Below are 7,326 nucleotides of genomic sequence, written 5' to 3' on the forward strand. Positions count from 1 at the left end.
CATGTGTCTGTAACCCAAATGTGAGACGTTCAAATCGACTCATCAGAAAATTACAATTTCCCCCATTGTAAAAGGTGTGACAATTCGTAAACCCCTGACACACATTTTGACCTACAGGCCTTGAGCACTATCAGCACCTCTGCCTTTAGGAACTCCAAATGGTACCCTGGGGTAAGAAAGGGGAATTGAAACAGTAAAAGAAAATGTTTTTGTTCATTTTCAAATATCTTTAATTATTTTCAATCTTACACTTTTCCACACAGTCTTAAAATTGCAATACTCTAGATTTTTCTAACCATATTAAACATTAATGATTCATAAAACATTATATTTTTGCCATACAGTACAATCAGTACAAAAGTTTTCTGGAAGTGATAAGCACTAACAGGATGAGAAGAAACCTAAAATGCTTTATAACCTGTGTGGTTTGATGTTGCATGACCACTAAGTTAAATGGTAGTCTGCTCCTTTATCTGTTGCTGGTAGAGGGGTAAATGCACATTAATTTAGTGACATTCAAAAGAGACTCGCTTATCATGAAGACAAACAATCTCTAAATGATCACTTAACTTTTGACATGAATTCAATCTGCTTTTGATAAATGTATTTTTAGAAAATCTTAAGTTTATATTTTAGAAAACAGAATGGTGGGAAAAGTATAGAAACTAAAATATTTTTTCCATACTTGTGTAGTGGGATTGCCCCTTTAAGAATAGTCTGCGTGGCCCTTTTAAAAATCGCGCACGGATTGCATTAAGTGGGTGGGTACGTCAGGTAATCACGTAGCTATATAGATACAGGTGAGAGTTAGTTTCCTCATGACATTGTACTGATGTGACCTGTTTGTGATCTTGTATCTCCTTCATTCCTCGGGAAAGGTAGGTTTTATTTTACTGGTGGCTCATAGACGGGAGGGAATTATAAATTTAGAATACGGGTGTTCGTGGGAATTTAACTTAATTCACATGATTGATTAATGTGTTTGTTTGGCGTAATTTTAGATTAGTCGGGTGCGTCCTGGCATTGTTAGTGAGCATGTGTGAGTGAGTATCTTACACGTGAAAGGTAATATTATTTTTCCCTTACCCTGTTTGATTACAAATCTGAGAGGAGTGGGGAGGGAGAAGAAAGCAAACCAAAATGTCTATTTGTTTTTCAGAAGTTGCCAGCTGCTGCTTTGCTGCGGCTTAAATAGCGTTTCCAGTTTGGGACGCGGGATGATTCATTGAATGCTCGCGATTGCATTGAACGTGTTCTATTGCCTGTACAACGCTCACGTTGGATGCGCTGTAAACCCGTGGTCTGTGATTCTGGCGCCACCTGGTGTCCGTACGGTCACAAGTGGCGTAGTCGGCAGGATTGAAGTGACAAGCAGAGACTGCCACAGAAGAGAAAAAAAAATAATTTTTTTTTTTTTTTTGTCATTTTGTGGTGTTTCCTTTACAGCAAAGCAGCAGCTGGTAAGATGCAGACAGGAGTGTGGTAGTGGAGGAAACTTGGGTTAAGTGGTAAGGTTTCTGTTTTCCTTTTTCTTTTTCTTTTCTCTTTTTGGCGAGGGGGAGCTTGTAGACATGGAGGTTGAATTGGAGGAGTTGCGAAGACAGGTGCAGTCATTGAGGGGAGAAAATGAGCGGTTGCACCAACAACAAGCAGGGCCAGGCTATGGGAGCTGCGGGCCCCTCAACTGTGAATGTCCGACCTGCCCCATAGTTGAACGAGTGGTCTATGTCCCTAGGGAATGGAGGGGCCGTATGTTTAGCGGTAGAGGGGAAGACAAAACAGCAGTAGGCTCCATTAGGTTGGGCAGGTGTGTTTTGAAGTTGTTTCTGTTTTAGTCCCTCTATTGTTTTTCTCGTTGTGTGGCCGTCATGGCGGAGGACTTGCAACAAGTGTCTCTCTCGTCTTTCTCGTTGTGTAGCCATCATGGCAGAGGACTTGCAACAAGTGTCTCTCTCATCTTTCTCGTTGTGTAGCCGTCATGGCAGAGGACTTGCAACAAGTGTCTCTCTCTTGTCTTTCTCGTTGTGTAGCCGTCATGGCAGAGGAGTTGCAACAAGTGTCTCTCTCTTGTCTTTCTCGTTGTGTAGCCGTCATGGCAGAGTACTTGCAACAAGTGTCTCTCTCTTGTCTTTCTCGTTGTGTAGCCGTCATTGGCAGAGGACTTGCAACAAGTGTCTCTCTCTTGTCTTTCTCGTTGTGTAGCCGTCATGGCAGAGGACTTGCAACAAGTGTCTCTCTCGTCTTTCTCGTTGTGTAGCCGTCATGGCAGAGGACTTGCAACAAGTGTCTCTCTCTTGTCTTTCTCGTTGTGTAGCCATCATGGCAGAGGAGTTGCAACAAGTGTCTCTCTCTTGTCTTTCTCGTTGTGTAGCCGTCATGGCAGAGTACTTGCAACAAGTGTCTCTCTCTTGTCTTTCTCGTTGTGTAGCCGTCATGGCAGAGGACTTGCAACAAGTGTCTCTCTCGTCTTTCTCGTTGTGTAGCCGTCATGGCAGAGGACTTGCAACAAGTGTCTCTCTCGTCTTTCTCGTTGTGTAGCCGTCATGGCAGAGTACTTGCAACAAGTGTCTCTCTCTTGTCTTTCTCGTTGTGTAGCCGTCATGGCAGAGGACTTGCAACAAGTGTCTCTCTCGTCTTTCTCGTTGTGTAGCCGTCATGGCAGAGGACTTGCAACAAGTGTCTCTCTCGTCTTTCTCGTTGTGTAGCCGTCATGGCAGAGGACTTGCAACAAGTGTCTCTCTCTTGTCTTTCTCATTGTGTAGCCATCATGGCAGAGGACTTGCAATAAGTGACCCTCTATTGTCTTTCTCGTTGAGTAGCCGTCATGGCAGAGAACTTGCAACAAGTGTGTCTATCTCGTCTTTCTCGTTGGGTAGCCGTCATGGCAGAGAACTTGCAACAAGTGTGTCTTTCTCGTTGGGTAGCCGTCATGGCAGAGGACTTGCAATAAGTGTTCCTCTATTGTTCTCATTGTGTCGCTGTTATGGCAGAGGACACTGTGATGGTGGTTATTGAGCCTTTACCGCCTACCCACGTAAATGACGCCTCTGTGAAAATTGTTCCAAATGTGGCTACCGAATGTACCCTCCCTTTAGTCTCTGTTTTAAATTCACCGTCTAGTGAGGCCTCTACTGTGGGGGCACAGGGCGTACGGAGATCCACTAGGACAACGGCTGGGAAACATCCGAATCGTTATAATTTGCCCAGGACAGTAATTGGTGATGTATCTACTAGCCTATCACTACCGGCTGAGAACTCCCTCCTGGGACAAGGAAGGGACTGTCATTTCCGCCCTTGGCTGTAAAAGGTTAATCATTGGGACAATGACTGAAAATCCTGGGGTAGATTGTAGTGGGATTGCCCCTTTAAGAATAGTCTGCGTGGCCCTTTTAAAAATCGCGCACGGATTGCATTAAGTGGGTGGGTACGTCAGGTAATCACGTAGCTATATAGATACAGGTGAGAGTTAGTTTCCTCATGACATTGTACCGATGTGACCTGTTTGTGATCTTGTATCTCCTTCATTCCTCGGGAAAGGTAGGTTTTATTTTACTGGTGGCTCATAGACGGGAGGGAATTATAGATTTAGAATACGGGTGTTCGTGGGAATTTAACTTAATTCACATGATTGATTAATGTGTTTGTTTGGCGTAATTTTAGATTAGTCGGGTGCGTCCTGGCATTGTTAGTGAGCATGTGTGAGTGAGTATCTTACACGTGAAAGGTAATATTATTTTTCCCTTACCCTGTTTGATTACAAATCTGAGAGGAGTGGGGAGGGAGAAGAAAGCAAACCAAAATGTCTATTTGTTTTTCAGAAGTTGCCAGCTGCTGCTTTGCTGCGGCTTAAATAGCGTTTCCAGTTTGGGACGCGGGATGATTCATTGAATGCTCGCGATTGCATTGAACGTGTTCTATTGCCTGTACAACGCTCACGTTGGATGCGCTGTAAACCCGTGGTCTGTGATTCTGGCGCCACCTGGTGTTCGCTCACTTCGCTGGCGTAATTTCATTGATTTGTGTCTATTCGTGATCTGTGTATTTTGTTTAAGTGTGCGTGCAATATAATTGAATTGAAATTGTTTTGTTTGCTTTATTGTATTATTATTATTATTAGGTTTGTTTATTAACTAATTCATCCATTTGGTTTATAATCATCATAACCATTTTACAGAAATAGCCTAGTGTTTGTAACATTTTAATGAAAACATCAGTTTTTCAAACTTTACACTCATAGCTTTGATCTTAATACTTCACATCCAGTCGGTTGGTTGCATACGGTGTAGTCATTCAAGTTCAAATATTAATGTATCCACGACTCAAATTTTTGTCTGCTCGGTGCTCCGCAAAACAGGCCGTTCATTATAGGTCATGGAAATTCATCTTTTTAGTCAGTGAAAGTCAGGGAAAAGTCAGGGAATTTGACATTTGGTTTAGAGTGGGAACCCTGGTTTAAATAATAATTGTATTTTTGGTTTTGGTTGGTTTGAAGTGTTTGATTTGTATTTTGTTTTATTATTTGAGCAGTGAAAGGTTTTATGCAAGGACATAACACCGAAGAAAGAAACCAACTTATTTAGTTTATCTTTTTTTTGTGAATTGTTCTTTTGTTCTTTTGTTAGTACATTTTTCTTTTTGTGTGTGTTTGGCCAGTGTATAGGTGGCCGGCCCATGTGAACCGACTAAAACGAAGCCCATTGGGCTGATTCATTCACAGTGATTAAATTGTTTTTATCATTGATGTTGAGCTCAATGTGTTTAGTAATTAATTGATAAATAAAATTGTAGTCTGTGGTTTTGTCTCTGCTCGTCCTTTTCATTTAGTTGAAAGCCTGTTTGGGGAGGCTGGAAAATTTGGGGTCTTGAGTACGGGCCTTATTAGTGTAAGCTGATCGAGTCATACGGTCACACTTGGAAATTACTCTAATCAAATGCCAAACTTTTCCAAATTGCCTAGGAACCCTGAAATTAAAAGTCTTTGTTTCTCTGCAATGCTCAGTGGAAAATTAAGTATTTGAACATAGATCCACATTTTGCAATCACATTTATGCATCACAAAGTCAACACTGAGATTGTGTGCTTGTATCAGGTGGAACCAAACGCTCTCCATCTTTGCATCCAGGCCTTAATCATAGACTGGGTAGCATCAGGCATCTTCAGTGTTGGCTCCTTTTATTCATCCAGTTTCTGCCAGCTCATTCAGGTAACTGAAGAATGAGATAAAATAAGTTAATAATAGACCAAAAAGAAATGGTCTACTTATGTAACAACAAAACGATTAAAAAGAATCAAATATAGCCTACCCTTAAAAATGTGTAGGGCTATAGATTTACTAGACTATAAAACCAGCAAAAACATAAACAGAAAAAAAGAGTATTTTGTACTGTATATTTTGGTATTGTGGGACAACTTTGCTTTAGTTTTACAAAAGTGATGCCCTGAAGAATGCCCTGGGAGCTGACAGCCATGTTTACTGAATGTTTTTATGAGTGATGTTTTTTTTGTTTTTTTTTTAATTAACAATGATTAGTTATTCTAGAACTGAGCTTAGTGTATCGAAAATTATTGCAGCACATAGTATCAATACTACTGTATATTCCTGCAATACAGGAATATTACAGGACCTCATTTCTAGGTAAATGCAAAGCAATTAGAATCTCTTGAGTACTCCTTCCCTGACAGCATCGAGTATTGCACTAAAAGACCAGCGATTTGAATCTATTGAGTACTCCTGCCCTGAGAACAGCGTGTAATGCACAAAAATAAAAGCGATTTGAATCTATTGAGTACTCCTGCCCTGAGAGCAGCACGTAATACACTAAACATAACAGCGATTTGAATATATTGAGTACTCCTGCCCTGAGAGCAGCGCGTAATACACTAAAATAACAGCGATTTTAATCTATTGAGTACTCCTGCCCTGAGAGCAGAGCGTAATACACTAAAATAACAGCGATTTGAATCTATTGAGTACTCCTGCCCTGAGAGCAGCGCGTAATACACTAAAATAAAAGCGATTTGAATCTATTGAGTACTCCTGCCCTGAGAGCAGCACGTAATACACTAAAATAAAAGCGATTTGAATCTATTGAGTACTCCTGCCCTGAGAGCAGCACGTAATACACTAAAATAAAAACGATTTGAATCTATTGAGTACTCCTGCCCTGAGAGCAGCGCGTAATACACCAAAATAAAAGCGATTTGAATCTATTGAGTACTCCTGCCCTGAGAGCAGCGCGTAATAGACTAAAAATAAAAGCGATTTGAATCTATTGAGTACTCCTGCCCTGAGAGCAGCGCGTAATAGACTAAAAATAAAAGCGATTTGAATCTATTGAGTACCCCTGCCCTGAGAGCAGCACGTAATACACTAAAATAAAAGCGATTTGAATCTATTGAGTACTCCTGCCCTGAGAGCAGCGCGTAATACACTAAAATAAAAGCGATTTGAATCTATTGAGTACTCCTGCCCTGAGAGCAGCACGTAATACACTAAAATAAAAACGATTTGAATCTATTGAGTACTCCTGCCCTGAGAGTAGCGCGTAATACACCAAAATAAAAGCGATTTGAATCTATTGAGTACTCCTGCCCTGAGAGCAGCGCGTAATAGACTAAAAATAAAAGCGATTTGAATCTATTGAGTACTCCTGCCCTGAGAGCAGCGCGTAATATACTAAAAATAAAAGCGATTTGAATCCATTGAGTACACCTGTCCTGAGAGCAGCGCGTAATACACTAAAATAACTGCGATTTGAATCTATTGAGTACTCCTGCCCTGAGAGCAGCGCGTAATACACTAAAATAACTGCGATTTGAATCTATTGAGTACTCCTGCCCTGAGAGCAGCGCGTAATACACTAAAATAACAGCGATTTGAATCTATTGAGTACTCCTGCCCTGAGAGCACCGCGTAATACACTAAAAATAAAAGTGATTTGAAACTATTGAGTACTCCTGCCCTGAGAGCAGCGCGTAATACACTAAAAATAACTACGATTTGAATCTATTGAGTACTCCTGGCCTGAGAGCAGCTGGTAATACACTGAAATAAAAGCGATTTGAATCTATTGAGTACTCCTGCCCTGAGAGCAGCGCGTAATACACTAAAAATAAAAGTGATTTGAAACTATTGAGTACTCCTGCCCTGAGAGCAGCGCGTAATACACTAAAAATAACTACGATTTGAATCTATTGAGTACTCCTGCCCTGAGAGCAGCGCGTAATACACTAAAAATAAAAGTGATTTGAATCTATTGAGTACTCCTGCCCTGAGAGCAGCGCGTAATACACTAAAATAACTGCGATTTGAATCTATTGAGTACT

At 41.0% G+C, this 7,326-nt stretch overlaps 2 long non-coding RNA genes across 2 annotated transcripts; both read left to right on the plus strand.

Annotated features, from left to right (window-relative positions):
- Positions 1-694: 694 nt before the first annotated feature.
- LOC309496225 lies at positions 695-1,320 on the plus strand. The gene is made up of 3 exons (XR_014205068.1): positions 695-878; positions 1,002-1,065; positions 1,160-1,320. It is a non-coding gene; the product is annotated as an uncharacterized lncRNA (long non-coding RNA).
- A 2,033-nt stretch (positions 1,321-3,353) lies between these two features.
- Positions 3,354-4,311, plus strand: LOC309497300. Its single transcript, XR_014205475.1, has 3 exons — positions 3,354-3,537; positions 3,661-3,724; positions 3,819-4,311. It is a non-coding gene; the product is annotated as an uncharacterized lncRNA (long non-coding RNA).
- The last annotated feature ends 3,015 nt before the right edge of the window (positions 4,312-7,326 follow it).

This window comes from Leuciscus leuciscus (genome assembly GCF_965113295.1).
Source record: "Leuciscus leuciscus genome assembly, chromosome: 4".
Classification (NCBI taxonomy): Eukaryota; Metazoa; Chordata; class Actinopteri; order Cypriniformes; family Leuciscidae; genus Leuciscus; species Leuciscus leuciscus.